The 19,689-nt window shown below is 44.0% G+C and overlaps 1 protein-coding gene across 1 annotated transcript in view; it reads right to left on the bottom strand.

Moving 5' to 3' along the window:
- JAK1 (Janus kinase 1) overlaps positions 1–19,689 on the bottom strand; it is a 180,937-nt gene that overhangs the window by 156,449 nt on the left and 4,799 nt on the right. The window lies entirely within an intron of this gene.

The following is a 19,689-nucleotide window of genomic DNA, read 5'->3' as shown; positions in this document are numbered from 1 at the left end:
AACCACCATTTCCTGTGCAACCTGAACACATTCTGAAGGCATTTGGATAATCCTCCGATTAGAGTGCACCTCACCAGGGGCAAAAAAAAAAATTAATCCCATAAGAACCACAAACTGAGGATTTTATCCAGTGCCATTTGTTCACAAGCATACAGTGTATACCAGGGGCTGACTGACCATTTAGGCACTTGGCACTGCCCGAGGGCCCGGGGTCAGTAGGGGGCCCCATGAGATACCCTTGGTACCTTTCATAGGCTTTTTTGGGTGTGGTTTGAGTGTGGGCAAGCACACAGGGGCCCTATGATTTCCTATTGCCCGGGGGCCCCATGAGTTGTCAGTCCGCCCCTGGTGTATACAATATTCAATGATGGTCTCATATAGTTACGCTTTTCAATATCAAATACTAAGTAGCCATTTTACTTTGAGCAAGAACCATGTATTGCAAAAAAAAAGGTCACTAACCAATTTCTATCCGTTAAAGTAGAACTATAGGTAAGATTTTTTTATTTTTTTTTTCCCCCCCATTTTGGTAGGGTCAACCAACCCATTGGTTTATTTTTCGCCATCTGTGTCCCATCGGGGAGATTTACCTTCACGTCCTCTCCCATAGCCCAAACAGGAAGCGAGAGGAAATCCCTGAAAATTAAGCACTTGAAGACGAAGCCTTTTCTGACGCTTTTTGTTTGCATGTAAACATCAGTATTTTTTGCTAGAAAATTACTTAGAACCCCCAAACATTACATATCTGTTTAAAGCAGAGGCCCTACAGAATAAAATGGCGGGTGTTGCAAGTTTTGCCACACGTTATTTGAGCAACGGATTTTCAAACGCATTTGAAAAAAAAAAATTACACCCCCCCTTTTTTTTTTTTTTTTTTTAAATTTGATTGCAAAAAAAAAAAACAACTCAATATAATACCGAATTGTTTGGTAACATACAAAAAATGTTACAGTGAGTAAACAGATACCAACCATGTCATGCTTTAAATTTGCACATGCCCCTGCAACAGCGACAAAAAGCGTACATTTTATCATCCATAGGCAACGCTTTAAAAGCCTTTACAGGCTTTTCACTTCAGATTTACACGGGAGGTCTAGCGCTAGAATTACTGCCCATGACCTGACATTCGTGGTGATACCTGAAATATGTAGGACCATCACCGTTTGCTCACGTGCTGTACTGACACGTGTGATCGCCTTTGTGCATGAGCAGGGTGACAGGGGCACTTTACATTTTTTTAGAATTATTTTTACACTGATATTTTTTATTTTTTTTTGTCTCACTTCTATTGTTATCACATGGAATAAGGAATATAAATATACCCTGTGATAGCAATAGGCAAGTGACAGGTATGATCTGATGCTTTTTTTCAAACCCCCTAGGGGTTTGTTTACGACTGAAAAACCAGAAGTGATTAAATGATCCAACAGAGATGATCTGAGCCATTCCAGTCTCCAATTACCTCTATGGTCAACTGGCAGAACTGCTGGCTGCATGCTCGGGTCTCCCGCTGGAACAGGAGAGCCCGAGAGGATGGTGGGTGTTTGTGTATTATATATATACGGTATATATATATATATATATATATATATATATACGGTATATATATATATATATATATATATATATATATATATATATATATATATATATATATAAATAAAAGCAGTCCAGAGGTTAATTAGCCGCCATGATTGCTTTTACAAGAAGGCCGACCACCAGCTGAAAAAAAAAAAAAATAATAATTTGAGGATCAAATCATCAGATCAGGCATCATCCCGGTATAACCACTTAACCAGCAACTTTTCCGTATGCCACTGGACTTCAAGTGGTTAAGGGAATCCCTCGAGGACCCCCAGGTCACCAAAACTAGTGTCCCCATTGGAACATTTCCCCTCTCTTTTCAGGGACAACCCAAAATTCGGGATTTTCTTTTACTTTCAATGACAATGGTAAACAGGACAAATATAGAGGGTGAATCTCCTTAACGGTGGCACAAACAGCAAGAAAAACTGACAGGGGTTCTAATCCCTCTGCACTCTCTTTCACATGAAGGGGGCAATCAGCTCCACCTGTCAGTTTTTCAAGCAGACTTGATCGGACCCTCCATTTAGCTCTATGGATCGGCAGGTGTAAACTTGTGGGACTTTTATGCCCACCTACCTCCAATCCAATCCGGAACGGGAAAAAAAAAAAAAAAAAAGGGGGGGGGGGGGGGGAGGAAGGGATTCCATCCTCTTCTGTCTAGGTCAGGGGTAGGCAACCTGTGGCTCTCTAGCTGTTGTGGAACTACATTTCCCATGAGGTATTGCAAAGATTACAAAACTGACAGTTACAGCTATGACTTGCAGAGGCATGATGGAACTTGTAGTCCTGCGGCTCTCAGGTTGCCTACCCCTGGTCTAGGTAGATTGGAGCAGAGTGCAGTCGGGTGTAAACAGACAGCAGAGTCTATTTACCTGCGACCACCCCGACCAATCAGAGCAGAGCAGGCTCTATCCGTGGTGTATTTAAGTTTTGTGCTGCCCTAAGCAACACCAAAATTGGCCCTCCAACACTCCGTCCCACAGAAAGAGCCTGACACCAATAAACACCCCCCCCCCCTGCAGAGAGCCTGTCATTGACCAAACTGACCCCTGACCCCCCATCCAAGAGAGCTTTCCACTACCATCGCCCCCTCCATCAAGAGAGAAGACACTCACCTTCACCTTCTCATACCCGGGAACGAGAGTCGGGCTCTGCATACCCAGTCAAGCAGCCCAGAGCCTCTCTCAGATCCCACCTGGTCCCCATGCTGCGTGTGTCCCTTCTTCCTTTGGGGCGGGCAGCGCTGCCCCCCTGAAAAATGCCACCCTAAGCAAATGCCTTGTTTGCCTTGTAGTATATACACCCCTGTCCGTGTCCGCTCTGCATGAACTGAGCGGACACAGACATATCATCCACCCCCACTGTGCTCTAATCAGTGGACAGATCCCCCGCTGATCTACCCGGAGTCCGCCCCATGTGACAGGGGTCTAACCCTAATAGGCCTGCAGTAGTAGTACAAGAGAATCATTTACCTTCCTCATTTCTGTCCTTCTGATGAAATGAGGAACTTACCGTTTTAAAACCAGTTACTGTTGATGCTCTTATCTCCCCTAGGACATTCATAACTACATTTAATGAAACACCTAGATCAGCCTCCAGTGACCTAAAATGTTGAATAATCCGGTCTTTTAGCATTCTTGGACTCCTTTCACACAAACAGCAATGTTTGTCAAATACCCCCCCCCCCCCCCCCACCTGGAAAAGCATTCCGCAAAGTTGCTGTTCACAGAACGGTGAGTGGAGGCTTGCAGGGATATAGGAGGCGACACGGCAGCCACCGGTTTTTTGTTTTTGTTTTTTTAAACAATACCCAAATGGCAATTCTGCATTGCAGGACCGTGCCACAAAAAGCAAGCCAAGCATGTGGCTTCCGGTTGTGGCGACATCCCATTTACTTACATGGGAGAGGTTAGCAGGTGGCACCACCAAAACTCATTTGTAGGGATGCAAAAAACCCATCTAATGCCCATATGGCAGAGGCGCTCGTGGTATTGATGTTTCAGTTCAGACACATCAGCCGCCCAGCGACGCATATGTGCAGCATGTGGGCGTTACAGCGCGCCCTGTTACCGCCACGCATATGCATTGCGCGGGCGACGAGTGGTTAAGGCGTCGGAGTCATCGTGGTTATAAGCAATGAACTTCAGATTTATTCATTACCCCAAAAGACACGTTGAGGCTAGAATATGCCACTACCTCGGTTCAGTGGTGTTACAGAAAGGGGGGGATAGTCTCTTCAAGGTAAAGCTATATATTATCAGAGATTCTTGATCTGAACCAGAGGATGGAGGGTACCGAGCATAGGTGTGTGCGGCCTATTGCATCAGGGTGTGCGCCCCAAAGCTCAAACACACGCGAGTGTATATAATATACATACTCTCACTCACTAATTTTTTCACAAATTTTTTTAGGAGCCCTGCTGGAGGGCTTTGGTGAAAAATCAGGGGTCCTAAAAAAAAACCCTTGTCTCACTTTTAAAGTGTTACTAAACCTCGGACCCCGCATTCACCATAGCCGGTCTCCCCCGGACGCCGCATTCACTATAGCCGATCTCTCCAGGACCCCGCATTCACTATAGCCTCTCTCTCCAGGACCCCGCATTCACTATAGCCGATCTCTCCAGGACCCCGCATTCACTATAGCCGATCTCTCCAGGACCCCGCATTCACCATAGCCGGTCTCCCCCGGACACCGCATTCACTATAGCCAATCTCTCCAGGACCCCGCATTCACTATAGCCGGTCTCTCCAGGACCCCGCATTCACCATAGCCGATCTCTCCAGGACCCCGCATTCACTATAGCCGGTCTCCCCAGGACCCCGCATTCACTATAGCCGGTCTCTCCAGGACCCCACATTCACTATAGCCGGTCTCCCCAGGACCCCGCATTCACCATAGCCGGTCTCCCCCGGACCCCGCATTCACCATAGCCGGTCTCCCCAGGACCCCGCATTCACCATAGCCGATCTCTCCAGGACCCCGCATTCACCATAGCCGGTCTCTCCAGGACCCCGCATTCACCATAGCCGGTCTCCCCATGACCCCGCATTCACTATAGCCGGTATCCCCAGGAACCCGCATTCACTATAGCCGGTCTCTCCCCAGGAACCCGCATTCACTATAGCCGGTCTCTCCCCAGGACCCCACATTCACTATAGCCGGTCTCCCCAGGACCCCGCATTCACCATAGCCGGTCTCCCCCGGACCCCGCATTCACTATAGCCGGTCTCCCCAGGACCCCGCATTCACTATAGCCGGTCTCCCCAGGACCCCGCATTCACTATAGCCGGTCTCCCCAGGACCCCGCATTCACTATAGCCGGTCTCCCCAGGACCCCGCATTCACTATAGCCGGTCTCCCCAGGACCCCGCATTCACTATAGCCGGTCTCCCCAGGACCCCGCATTCACCATATCCGGTCTCCCCCGGACGCCGCATTAACCATAGCCGATCTCTCCAGGACCCCGCATTCACCATAGCCGATCTCTCCAGGACCCCGCATTCACCATAGCCGGTCTCTCCAGGACCCCGCATTCACCATAGCCGGTCTCCCCATGACCCCGCATTCACTATAGCCGGTATCCCCAGGAACCCGCATTCACTATAGCCGGTCTCTCCCCAGGAACCCGCATTCACTATAGCCGGTCTCTCCCCAGGACCCCACATTCACTATAGCCGGTCTCCCCAGGACCCCGCATTCACCATAGCCGGTCTCCCCCGGACCCCGCATTCACTATAGCCGGTCTCCCCAGGACCCCGCATTCACTATAGCCGGTCTCCCCAGGACCCCGCATTCACTATAGCCGGTCTCCCCAGGACCCCGCATTCACTATAGCCGGTCTCCCCAGGACCCCGCATTCACTATAGCCGGTCTCCCCAGGACCCCGCATTCACTATAGCCGGTCTCCCCAGGACCCCGCATTCACCATATCCGGTCTCCCCCGGACGCCGCATTAACCATAGCCGATCTCTCCAGGACCCCGCATTCACTATAGCCAGTCTCTCCAGGACCCCGCATTCACTATAGCCGGTCTCTCCAGGACCCCGCATTCACCATAGCCGATCTCTCCAGGACCCCGCATTCACTATAGCCGGTCTCCCCATGACCCCGCATTCACTATAGCCGGTCTCCCACAGTACATGGAAATGCAGTTAGTGTAGTAAATATACATTGCTAAATTCCTTTTCTCATCAGCAGTTTTGTGACTTCTGTGTCCAGCCCACCACTAGCTAAAGCTTGTAGGAGGGGTTTTCTTTCTGCTCTAGGAGGATGCAAAACCCCTGAACTCTGCCTGGACAGAGCTGATTGGCCCTGTGCTGATCACATGCACTCTCCCAAAAAAAAAAAAAACCTCTCTAGCAATACACACCAAACTGAGCATGTGCATGCCTATGGTTCAGTCTGGAGATAAGAGGTGGTCCCTTGAAAAAGAGGAGGAACAGAGAAGGAAAGATCAAACAGCCTTTTTACACAATGCAGAGGATTAACCCCTTAGGTTGCACAATGAGTATAACAAGCATGCTTTACTGCATCTACAGACTGATTGTACTGTTGTGGGTTTAGTAAAACTTTAAGACAGAAAAAAAATGGGAGGACAGAGATTCCCCCAGTCCCTTTCTCTGCAGCCTCAGCTGCACTGGACAGTAAATGAATGGGAAGTGCTCTGTGCTGAGCTGAGTCCTGTTTATTCACAAACTTAAGCATAGTAAACACGGTTTACTATGCTTCAGTTATGAATGAACACTGTATGTGTTTGTGGGGGGGCTTCAGGCAGCAGGCGGTATATGCACGGCATAGGGTGACTAGGGTGTGTCCTGGCACACCCCATGCGCACACCTATGGTACCCAGCCACTTGCAACATAATTCCAGTTACCAGCACCACCAAGACGAGTTTCAGTGAACACACACACATCAATATACAAACGTTTCAGGGTCCCCTTCATCAGGGGAAATCTCTGTAGTCACTGCCACGCCCCAGGACATTGGCATATTGACATTATGGGGGGATTTACTAAAACTGCTTGGTGCAAAATCTGGTGCAGCTCTGCATAGAAACCAACCACCTTCCAGGTTTTATTGTCAAAGCTTAACTGAACAAGCTGATTGGCTGCCATGTACAGCTGCACCAGATTCTGTGCGCACCAGTTTTAGTAAATCTCCTCCATGCGTTCGTAATAAAATCACTGAAACATCCTTGGAGTGCTGGTGACTTCCAACCTCCTATCTCTGGTTTTGCATCTGTTGCGGTTACTACAAGCAACTTCCAAGTCATCTCTGGTCCAGCACCTTCTGCCCGGGTTCACATATATGCGGTGCGGTACATTGCATGTGATTCGCACAGGAACCACACTCCCATGCCAATCACACGTGATTTGTGTGTCATGTGATTGGAGCCGTACATCATGTATGTTTCTAATCGCACCCAAGACGTGCAGGACCCTTTTTTTGGTCCGCACTAGAATCGGATCGCATGGGTATTCACACCTCTGCGATCCGATTCTACACATCGCACCGCGTTTTGTGAGCCGCTTTCAGGGTGTTACCACACACACCCGCAGTGGTTCGCATGAACGGGGTGCGATTCTGATGCGGTGCGGAATTCGCACAGAAAACGCTGCAAATTCCGCACCGCATCAGTGTGAACCCGGGCTCAGTGTCAGCGCCTGCGCAGCTCAACACCAGACTTGTATCCCGGATGGTGCGCTCTCTGGATCCCTCATTTGTATGGGATAGGTCGAGGTCCAGCACCGGTTTGTTTTCTCTGTCTCGCTGTGAACGCCCTTCGGCTTTGTACACAAAACACAGAGCAGGCACAGGAGACCTGAAAGCAAGAAGTCCTGCTACAAGAATCTACAGTCCCTTTCACAGGAACTGGCTGGGATGGAATACATCATATTCAAATCAGCATGAAAGTCTCCCCAGACTTCCTGGTTTTTATTTCTGCCTCCAGTGACAACTGTCTGTCTTTGGCTCTCTCCTCACACAGTGGCTTGTTGGCTAACCTCTTATCTCCCCAACTTGCTATCTGCATGGAGTATGCATTGTCTGCCTGTGCTTGTGTGGAATATCTATGGGTATTTCTCCCAAATCTCCAGAGACAATCTGGTAAATTAAAGCAGTTGTAAAGGCTGAAGGATTGCAGAGCATGCAATAAAGTTATTCTAAAGGTTGGTGTGTTTGTCTTTTTAAATAATAAACATGTCTATACTTACCTGCTCTGGAATGGTCTTGTACAGAGCTGCCTCGATCCTCCTCTTCTTGGGTCTCCCGCTGGCGCTCTTGGCTCCTCCCCTTGACCAGTGCCCCCAATAGTAAGCTGCTTGCTATGGGGGCACTGGTGTGTGCTCGCTCCTAAGCCCTGCTTTATGCATCCATAAGACACAGAGCAGCAGCTTGACCCCACCCCCTGCTCTCTCCTCATTGGCTCCACTGGTTGTAATTGACAGCAGTGGGAGCCAATGTCTTTAGGCATGAAGGTAAAAAATTCTTAAGCCTTTACCTTCTCTATGCAGCTCCTCTTCCAGCCCCCCCTTATACTTACCGGACCCTGATCTCGATCCAGCGATGTGCACGAGAGCCGTCTCGGCTCGCTGCCTCCTCATTGGCTCAGACATGGCAGTGGGAGCTATTGGCTACTGTCAATCACAGCCAGTGAGGGAGTAGGGCTGGGGCCCCCTTGGGAGGAGCTAGGAGCACCTGCGGGAGGACCCAAGAAGAGGAGGATCGGGGCTGCAGGCAAGTATAAAAAGTTTTTTTTCAAAGTTATGCCTTCACTATCACTTTTACGTGGTAAATGCCCACATGAAAGAAACATATATTTGAAATAGATTTTAAAAATATTCTTCCCAAATATATTGCCATATATTTGAAATGCTACAATTTTGGCCACATTCAATATATTTCAATAAATATATAAAAAATATTTTTAAGAATACATTTCAACTATACTGTATGTCTTTAAAAATACAAATCTACATTTTTGGAATGCATTTACAAATATATGTAAAAAGAGATGTTAAAATGACTATGTTAAAAAAAAAAAAAAAAAGATTTAAAAAAAATATATATATTTTTAAAAATATATATTTAAATATATTCTTCAGGGTTTTTTTTTAACATATAAAAAAAAAGTCATTCTAACATATCTTTTTACAGATATGTAAAAAAAAACAAATCTGAAAAATATATTTAAAAAAATATATATTTTTAAAATCTATACGGTATATTTAAATACATTCTTCAGATTTTTTTTAACATATGTAAAAAGATATGTTAATGACTTTTTTTTTTTATGTTAAAAAAATCTGAAGAATATATTTAAATATATATATATTTTAAAAATATATATTTTTTTAAATATTTTCTTCAGATTTTTTTTACATATATGTAAAAAGATATGTTAATGACTTTTTTTTTTATATATGTAAAAAAAAAAAAAATCTGAAGAAAATATTTTAAAAAATATATATTTTTAAAATATATATATTTAAATATATTCTTCAGATTTGTTTAACATATAAAAAAAAAAGTCATTTTAACATATATTTGAAAAATGGATTCCCAAAAATGTAGATTTGTATTTTTAAAGACATACAGTATTTTAAATATATAAAAAATATTTTTAAAAATACATTTTGTAATAAAAATGCATTTCAACATTTTATATATATATATATATATATATATATATATATATATATATATATATATATATATATATATATATATATATATATATATGTGTATCTCCTTGGGATTGCAGAGAAAAAAAAACGTTCTCCTATGTCAGCTATAGTATATATAGTGGAAGTATCCTCCTCATCAAGCTTGTTCCAGGCAGAATAAAAAAAAAACAAACAAAAAAAAAAACCATCAATTACGAATGTAGTTATGAAAGAGCAGGGCTCTCGTTACTGTCTTGTCTCATGTTCTGTCCCCCTTTGTAATGTACAGCGCTGAGCATACCCTTTGGCGCTATATAAATACTGTATAATAATAATACAATTCATAAAAAAAATTAAAAAAATAAAAAATTATATATAAAAATAATATGGCCAAAATTGTAGCATTTCAAATATATATTTTTTCCATATGGGTGTATAAGTTGACCCTAGTATGATATGCTACTGAGGGCACCCCAAGATGGCTGCCTCACCTTCGATCTGCTACAACACCAGAGGGAAGTCTCCAGGGAGAAAAGTGCTATAGAAATATAAAAGATAATAATATTAGCAGTGAGAATAAGAACATCGTCTGCAGAGGCAAACTGTCGTCAGCACAGGAAATAAACAGAAATCTTGTCCATGGTGATACAGATGGAAAAAATCTAAAATAAATAAATAAAACTGGCAGCTATTTGGCGCACAGTAAAAGCTGTCCCCTCCAGCAGCTCCTATCCAACTCCCCTCCATGTGACACACTCCCCTTCCTCCAGAATGCTGGTGCTGGGCGATCAGCCTCTCAGCGCTGTAGGAAAAGAGGCCTCAGCCTCGTGCAAAAATTCCGCTCGGGACCTAAAGCTTCGTCCCTCAGCTTCTGGAGGCTGAACAGAGCCAACAGGGAGACGAAAAAAAGTGTAGATATGGGCTTCTGGTTGGCCCCACCAATAAAGTGGACCTGTTGCTTTGCCAAAAAACAGCTTTGGCTGTAGTTCTGTTTAACCATTTGAGCACCAGCCTGTAATGCCTTTTCACCAGCAGGTCATTATTCAGCTTTCAGCGCTGTGATAGTTTGACTGACAATTACTCGGTCACAAAAACACACCCAAAATTAATTTCATATAATTTTTCAGATAAATAGAGCTTTCGTTTGATGGTATTTAATAGCCACTGTTTTTCTTTTTTCACTACACAAAAAAAAAAAAAAGGAAATACTTTTTCTTCTTACTTTCTTTTATAAAACAAACCAACCAAAAATTACCCTTTTTTGGAAAGTAGGCACCCAACGGTGATTACTGCACAATTGATTAAAACCCTTCACTACGGATCTGCTGCTGTCTACTATCCCTTCACCTATTCCTCTTCAGGATAAATTCTCACTTCCTCCATTGTAAGAGGGAGGGGTGAGCTCTCAAATGTAAACACTATAGAGTGCGATCATTTTGATTGGTCATCACAGTGATCACAGAGTACAGAGCCACTCCGAACAGCTCTGTACAGAGTGTGATCTGAGCCGTCCAATGGAAACTCGAATCACAGCCATTCATGGGCGCACTGGCCAACCAGAAGTGTTTGTAGACATCATACAAAAAAAAAAACAAACAAAAAAAGTGACAACGGTTGTGAAGCGATTAACCACTTGACACTCAAACAATATCTGCAGCAGCAAGGAGGATGGGCTTTAATACCCCTACACTGCACGGGTCCATGGATGGCCGAGGTTCCTGTGCGCTCCCAGCGGGACCGACTCTCAATCATGTGACCACTGTGAGGGTCGGTTTAGACATCCCTCTGAAGCCCAAATTGCGTTCCAATCATGCTCCGGAGGCTATTCACAGGTGGTAAGGTAGTGATGAAACGCCTCTTCACGGCTTGTTTCAAACGCATTTTTGAAGAAACACCATAACTGCGCACATTGCACGCGGTTGCGGGGCGTTGGCAGCGCTTCCTCATTTACTTGAATGTGTTTAGTGGGCTTGACATGCGCAGATCATTTCGGTCAACTTTGCTGCAGAGGGAAGCATTGCGGTCGTGGCATGTAAACATCCCTGTCCGCTGCCTATTGCAGCTTGGTTGGAGGGGAGGGATGAAGGAGCGTTGGCGGGCAGCAAAAGTGCAGCTCAACCATGCACTTTTGACACCCTCCCAGGGGCGGACTGACCATTTGGAAACTCGAGGGCCCGGGGTCAGTAGGGGGCCCCATGAGATACCCCTGGTATCTTTTTCATAGGCTTTTTTGAGATTGGGCAAGGACACGGGGGCCCCATGATCCCCTATTGCCCGGGGGCACCATGAGTTGTCAGTCCGCCCCTGCCCCCCCCCCAAATCGCAAGTCTAAACGAGGCCTGACAGACAATCACAGTGGTCATGTGATCAAGCAGTCTATTCTAACCCCCCGCCACCTCCAAGGACTGACAAAGGAATGACCAGGATGGGTGGGAAGCAGTTAAAGCATTTTTTTTGTTTGTTTATTTTTTTTATATACACCCAAAGCACCAGCAGTTGGAAAGATTTGCTCAGGCAGCAGATATTCAATAACCCCCCCCCCCCCTCCCTTTTTATTGATTTCCTAAATAGAACGAGAACCTCACATACAATATTTGCCCTTTCCAAGCCCCGGTTCACACTGATGCAGTGCGGGAAAGACAGTGAATCCTGTGCGTTTCTCGCACCACAATCGCACTGCGTTCTGCTGCGGGTGTCAACTAAGTTTACTTCACCCCAAAGACAGTGCATTTGCCTGAACCAGAGCGCACAACACCCAAGCGATCCGATTCCAGTGCGCCTTGATGGGGTGCGATTTCAGCCATCAATAATGAATAGGTTCAATGCGCACAGAATTGCTTGCTATTTGCACAGGAAAGCAATGAGATTTGTGCAATTCACATGCTGTTTCCATTGTGAACTTAGACAGAGGTTCGATCATGCCAGCAACCACGTCCTGTGCCCGCATCACACCACATACTTTTTTTTTTTTTTAACAACTTTACTGAAATTGTACAAATTGACATAAAATTCATAGCAAAGTACTACAATACGGACGCCGTGTTTCACAACACTCTATGGTGAAGTTTGGCGTGCATGTTCTACTCCAGCACAAGGATGTGAACTGAATGCACAGGACGCAAGTCCACTTGCCTTGTCTATGCATTAGGGGAAGGCTTCCCTGGGCAGCCTAACCCATATGATGTGAATGGGCACTTACAGACCTGCCTGCCCGGGTGGGTGTCTCTAGGCTCAGGCTATCCTGGATACAAAAGGCAAGCGCAGCCATGACGGCATAATCCCAAAAGGAATCTGGCATGTAGGCACTTGGCAATATTATAGGGCAGCACAGTGGCTTAGTGGTTAGCACATCTGCCTTGCAGTAAATGGGTCATGGGTTCGATTCCCGATCATGGTGCCTCCTGCATGGAGTTTGCATGTCCACCCTGTGCTTGCGTGGGTTTCCTCCGGGTACTCCGGTTTCCTCCCACATTCCAAAGACATGCTGGTAGGTTAATTGGCTCCTGTCTAAATTGGCCCTTGTATGTGTATGTATGAATGTGAGTTAGGGACCTTAGATTGTACGCCCCTTGAGGGTTAGGGACTGATGTGAATGTTAATATATATCTGTAAAGCACTGTGTAAATTGACATCGCTATACAAGTACCTGAAATAAATAAAATCATGAGCGATCGTGCGATTCAAAAGGACACAACACATTACTGGGTGAAAAATTATAAATTTTCGACTTTTCAAAGCCAAAAAAAAACAACAAAGAGCAACAACTACAATTGCCTGAAGAGTTTGAAATTTTTTACTGAATAAACGAAATCTGAAAGGTTGTGTTTCACGTACGGTAAAACATTATCGATTTTTAACCACTTGCTTCCCAAGCCATTCTGAAAGTTCTTTCCTACATGTAAAATGTATCTTTTTTTTTTTCCACAAAAAAAAAAAAAAAAACAACAACTTAGAAGCCCCAGGAAAATGGCAGGTGTTGCAATTTTTGATGTTACACTGTATTTGCACAGCGGCTTTTGAAACGCAAATTTTTTTGGAAAAAAAAAATACACAATGATTTTTAGTGAACACAAACACAATGCCAATTTTTGGAGTAAAATACAAAAAATGTTACGCCAAGTGAATAAATACCAAACTTTTCAGGTTTTAAAATTGCGCATGCTCATGGAATGACGACAAACTATGGTACTTTAAATTATCCATAGGCGACACTTTAAAAGCTTTTACAGGTTACTAGTTTACTTCAGTTCCTCTCACTTTGAGCCCGGAGCCGGATGCATCCTTACTGGGCACCCCAATCGCTAGGGAGAGCTCAGTAAAGGCAGCAATGAGACAAAGATAAATGATTTCAGAACTTTTTCCACCTTTAAATGTGACCTATAAACTGTACAACTCAATTGAAAAACAAACTGAAGTCTTTTGGGTGGGGAGAAGGGGGGTGAAGTAAACATAAAAAACTAAAATAATGTGGTTGCATAAGTGTGCACACCCTCTTATGTTAATTAGGAGTCAGTACACACCTGCCATCATTTAAAGTGCCTCTGATTAACCCCAAATAAAGTTCAGATGATCTAGTAGGTCTTTCCTGACATTTTCTTAGTTGCATCCTACAGCAAAAGCCAAGGTCCGCAGAGAGCCTCCAAAGCATTAGAGGGATCTCAATGTTGAAAGGTATCAATCAGGAGAAGGGTACAAAAGAATTTCCAAGGCATTAGATAGATCATGGAACACAGTGAAGACTGTCATCAAGTTGAGAAAATATGGCGCAACAGTGACATCACCAAGAACTGGACGTCCCTCCAAAACTGAAAAGACGAAAAGAAAATTGGTCTGGCCGGCTGCCAAGAGGCCTACAGCAATATTAAAGGAGCTGCAGGAATATCTGGCAAGTACTGGCTGTGTGGTCCATGTGACAACAATCTCCCGTGTTCTTCATATGTCTGGGCTATGGGGTGTCATAGGAGTGGTAAGATGGAAGACTTTTCTTACGAAGAAAAACATCCAAGCCCGGCTAAATTTTGCAAAAACACATCTGAAGTCTCCCAAAAGCATGTGGGAAAATGTGTTCTGGTCTGATGAAACAAAAAGGTGGAACTTTTTGGCCAGAATTCCAAAAGATATGTTTGGCGCAAAAACAACACGGCACATCACCAAAGAACACCATACCCACCGTGAAGCATGGTGGTGGCAGCATCATGCTTTGGAGCTGTTTTTCTTCAGCTGGAACTGTGGCCTTAGTCAAGGTAGAGGGAATTATGAACAGTTCCAAATACCAATCAATATTGGCACAAAACCTTCAGGCTTCTGCTAGAAAGCTGAACATGAAGAGGAACTTCATCTATCAGCATGACAACGACCCAAAGCATACATCCAAATCAACAAAGGAATGGCTTCACCAGAAGATGAAATGGAATGGCCCAGCCAGAGCCCAGACCTGAATCCGATGGAAAATCTGTGGGGTGATCTGAAGAGGGCTGTGCACAGGAGATGTCCTCGTAATCTGACAGATTTGGAGTGTTTCTGCAAGGAAATCCAGATGTGCCATGCTGATAGACTCCTCCCCAAAAAGACCGAGTGCCGGAATCACATCAAAAGGGGCTTCAACAAAGGATTAGTGTAAGGGTGTGTACACTTATTCAACCATATTTTTGTTTTTTATTTTTTACTTCCCTCCACCTAAAAGATTTCAGTTTTTTTGTTCAACTGAGTTGTACAGATTATAGGTCACATTAAAAGGTGGAAAAAGTTCTGAAATGATTTATCTGTCATTTATTTTTTTTACATCACAGAAACCTGACATTTTATCAGGGGTGTGAAGACTTTTTATATCCACTGTGTATATTCATGATCTGCTAGGGACAAAGGTAATGCGTATGTCCAAGAAAACGGTAACCTGGAAGTAAAATACTTTGTTAAGGCTGGCCATACATTATACAATTATCTGCAGATATTTGGTTTAGATTTACCAAAAACCATATAATAGGAGGACAAACCTAAACAACACTTTCAGTTGTATCCAATTAGGCAGGCCCTTGCACTACATAGTTGAAGGTAAATCTAAAGGAAATTGGGCAGAAAATCTGCAGATAATTGTATAATGTATGGCCAGCCTAAGCAAACGTACAATCCAGAATCAACAATCATTTGTCTACACACCTTCCCGGGAAAAAAAAAAGTATACATTCATGTAGCAGGGCACATGAATAACGAAGAGGAAAATTAAGATCTTTCCGTAATCAATGCTCGTTCCTCAACACAAAGAGGGGATACATGGAAAGGAGGTCAAAATGTCAAATGGGCAGCACAGTGGATAAATGGTTAGCACTTCTGCCAGGCAGTACTCGGGTCGTTGGTTCGAATCCCAACCGCTGCACCTCCTGCCTGGAGTTTGCATGTTTTCCCTGTGCCTGTATGGGATTCCTCCGGGTACTCCGATTTCCTCCCACATTCCAAAGACATGCTGGTAGGTTAATTGGCTCCGGTCTAAATTGGCCCTTGTATATGAATGTGAGTTAGGGACCTTAGATTGTACGCCCCTTGAGGGTTAGGGACTGATGTGAATGTACAATATATATGTAAAGAGCTGTGTAAATTGACGGCGATATATAAGTACTTATAATAATAATACATTTTGTCACTTCCTATCTATGTAAACAAAGTGAATGATAAATGGATTCATTTATTTGTACTGAATGATTTATCTTTTGAAATCTGGTGACTACGTGATGGTAGTATCATGAGCTCTGCCGAGCGATTTTTCACTTTTCGAAAAAAAAAGATTTGTATAGTATATAGCTAGCATACGTTTGCAAAGCTTTAAAACACGGGTGTCAAACTGGCGGCCCTTCATCTGTTGCCAAACTACAAGTCCCATGAGGCATTGCAAGACTGACAGTTACAAGCATGACACCCAAAGGCAGAGGCATGATGGGACTTGTAGTTTTGCGACAGCTGGAGGGCCGCCAGTTTGACACCCCTGCTTTAAAACTAACAGGCCGCCAAGTAGGCTGTCCGAGCTTTTACTGAACTCCTCTTCCGGGCCCCCACATCTCTCCCCTCGATCGATATCGGCTTCATCAGTAACAGTAGTAAACATTCGCTGGGAGGAACAGACAGACCCAAAAGGATCCTCAACACTTAAAATCTGAAAACATTTCTATGGATAGGATGGCAAATTGTGACAGTCTGCAGAATCCTTGGCTAATCTGATTGCATATATGTAGGCCAGGGGCGTATTTACCACAAGGCAAACAAGGCACTTGCCTAGGGCAGCATTTTTCAAGGGGGCAGCATCTCCCCCCCCCAGAAGAAGGGACATGCACGCCATGGGAACCAGGTGGGATCCGAGAGAGGCTGCGGGCTGCTTGATGGTGTATTTAGAGCCCGACTTTCATTCCCGAGGATGTCCGGAACTGAGAAGATGGGTGTCTTTCTCTCCATCGCCTGGGGGGGGGGGGGTAGTGGAAGGCTCTCACAGAAGGGGGGCAGGGGTGTTGTTGGTCAATATCAGGCTCTCTCCATAGAAGGGGAGGTGGTGTTGGTCGGTGTCCGTGGGGGCAGATGATTTTTGTGTTGCCTAGGGCAGCACAAAACCTAAATACACCACTGATGTAGGCCCTGCAGTGCACAGGCGGGGATTTCACAATTTATCAAGACGTGTGTAACATTAAAAAAAAAATAAATTGATACAGGAAGCCAAAACACACCTCAAGCTGAAACATCAAGACAAGCAGGTTTACAGTCTGCTGGAGATCTCAAAAAAAAAAAAAAAAAAAATTTGCAACAATGTAAAATATCCCGCCAACTAACCCCGGTCACACTGGATGTAACTTGCAAATCGCATGCCAAATCGCAGCCTATTGTCCACAATTAGAGTCGTCATAATATACAGGAATTATATCGCACCAACAGTTCCTCAAATAAACAAAGACCACGTTTTGTCCACACAGAACTGAACATTTCTTTTCTGCAGCCAGGCAAACATAACAGATCCTTCCCTGATGAACATGAGCACAGGTGAAATAAACTATTATTATTATTATACAGGATTTATATGGCGCCAACAGTTTGCTCAGCGCTTTACAATATAACGGGAGACAATACAGCAACAATACAGTTCAATACAAGAGGGTGAGGAGGGCCTGATCCTGGGAGCTTACAATCTAGGAGGGAGGGGCTAGTGGTACAAAAGGTAATAACTGTGGGGGATGGAGTGGTAGGAGGAGTAGAAGATTCCAGTATTAGCTGAGGGCGGCATAGGCTTCCCTGAAGAGAGAGGTTTTCGGAGATTGCCTAAAAGTGAGCAGAGTAGGCGAAAGTTGGATAGATTGGGGTAGAGAGTTCCAAAGGATGGGGGAAGCTCTGGAGAAGTCCTGGAGACGAGCATGGGAAGAGGAGAAAAGGTAGCTACAGAGCAGGAGGTGATGGGAGAAGCGGAGAAGACGGTTTGGGTGATATTTGGAGACAAGATCAGTGATGTAATTTGGGGCGGAGTTATAAATGGCTTTATATGTTATTGTTAATGTAATTTTCATAGACATCTGTATCAGATGTCTTGCAAATCGCACCTGAAATCAGCAGGTCAACCGACTTTGAAATCGTGCAACTTCACTGTAAGTCGCACGATTTCAAAGTAGGGGTTGATGTGACCGGGGGGGAAAGACTCGATTCACACTGCCGCAACTTGGGATCCGACTTGCGAGACCCCCCCCCAAGTCGCAGGACATGAGAAATCCCATGAGTCAATGAGAGCCGTCTTAATTCGCACAACTGAAGTCGCTCCGACTTTAGAAAAGGTTCCTGTACTACTTCAAGGCGACTTCTATCCGACTTGTGCCCATAGACTTTAATGAAAGTTGCCTCCAAGTCAGATGCTCATCTATATTGATGTGATTTGGATTCAACATTACAGGAAGATTACCCAGCATTCCTTGAAAGTTGCTAGAAAGTAGTACTCAAATCGCCTGGCAAAGTCGCAGTAGTGTGAACCGAGACTCAGGGCTCATGTACACTGCAGCTGATAGACTCACGTTTTGGAGCTGTTAAGCACTTTTTTCAGCAGCCCCTGAACTCTCCCTAATGTTTTCCTATGTGTCCGTGTACACATCTTCGTTTTCAGTCATTTACAGGCATTTGAGTTTACAGTCGTTTTTTTGAACGTAGAAAACTTGCGTACAGCAGTCGATTTTATCAGCGTTTCAAACGCAAAACGCGGCAAATCGCATTTATAAGTGTTTGAAATTTTTTTTTTTAACCCTTCCAGTTCCTGATGCTGTCCAGAGTCTTTTTTCATCATGAAAAATGCATGCAAAGCGTTTTCAAGGTGCTCAGATGGACAAAACACTGAACACAGGATGTTCCTACCAAGCTTGTCACACATTGTAATGACCAATTCACACCTCAGACCTCTCCCACCCTTGGAAACAAAAGATATGTTAATGACCATTCACACCTCAGACCTCTCCCACCCTTGGAAACAAAAGATATGTTAATGACCAATCACACCTCAGACCTCTCCCACCCTTGGAAACAAAAGATATGTTAATGACCATTCACACCTCAGACCTCTCCCACCCTTGGAAACAAAAGATATGTTAATGACCATTCACACCTCAGACCTCTCCCACCCTTGGAAACAAAAGATATGTTAATGACCATTCACACCTCAGACCTCTCCCACCCTTGGAAACAAAAGATATGTTAATGACCATTCACACCTCAAATTCCTCATGAAGACCCCCTGCCAGGTGGCCTTAATGATTCCCTCCACCAGACACCTCTCCCACCCTTGGAAACAAAAGAAATGTTAATGAGCAACTCACACCTGAGCTAATCTCAACACATACTGCTGTCTCTGCTTCTACTCTCTGTATTTCTCTGAAACAGTCTGAAATAGTTCATAATTTACCATTTTTCAGTGCATTCTGGGCATTTGGGAGGTTCCCCTGTGCTTATCTTTAAAAAACGCACATAAACGCGTTATGCAAATGTGGCGAAACAGACATTTTTAACCTACGTTTTCCAGCAGTCAGTTTTCATCGTTCAGAAGTGTCCTGTGTACATGGGGACTTAAACTCACATTTCTGAGTTTTTAATTTTTTTTTTTTTTATCTAGCAACAGCACTAGTAAACTATACAGAAACCAATAAATCAATAAGTGAATTCTCAATATAACAACCACCAAAGAAAAGTCACACTTTCACCCTAGAATGCAAAATAAATGCTCAAACCTTTTCTCTCTGTGAATCCCACCAACCCCTAACCTCTAAATAAATAAAATAGATAAATAAAATTACAATATATAAACAATATATAACCAAATAAACTAAAATAAAACTATACAAAAGTCCAAAATAAAATATCCAAAATTAGTGTCCAAAATATTCAAATATAGATAGTCCTCCAAAATATTTTAATTCAGTGTGTCCAACTTATTCC

The sequence above is a fragment of the Staurois parvus genome, unplaced genomic scaffold (assembly GCF_062004578.1).
Source record: "Staurois parvus isolate SC_StPar_1 unplaced genomic scaffold, SC_StPar_1.0 ptg000441l, whole genome shotgun sequence".
NCBI classification, from domain to species: domain Eukaryota; kingdom Metazoa; phylum Chordata; class Amphibia; order Anura; family Ranidae; genus Staurois; species Staurois parvus.
Note: the sequence above shows the minus strand (reverse complement) of the source record. Positions and strands in the feature narration are given on the sequence as shown.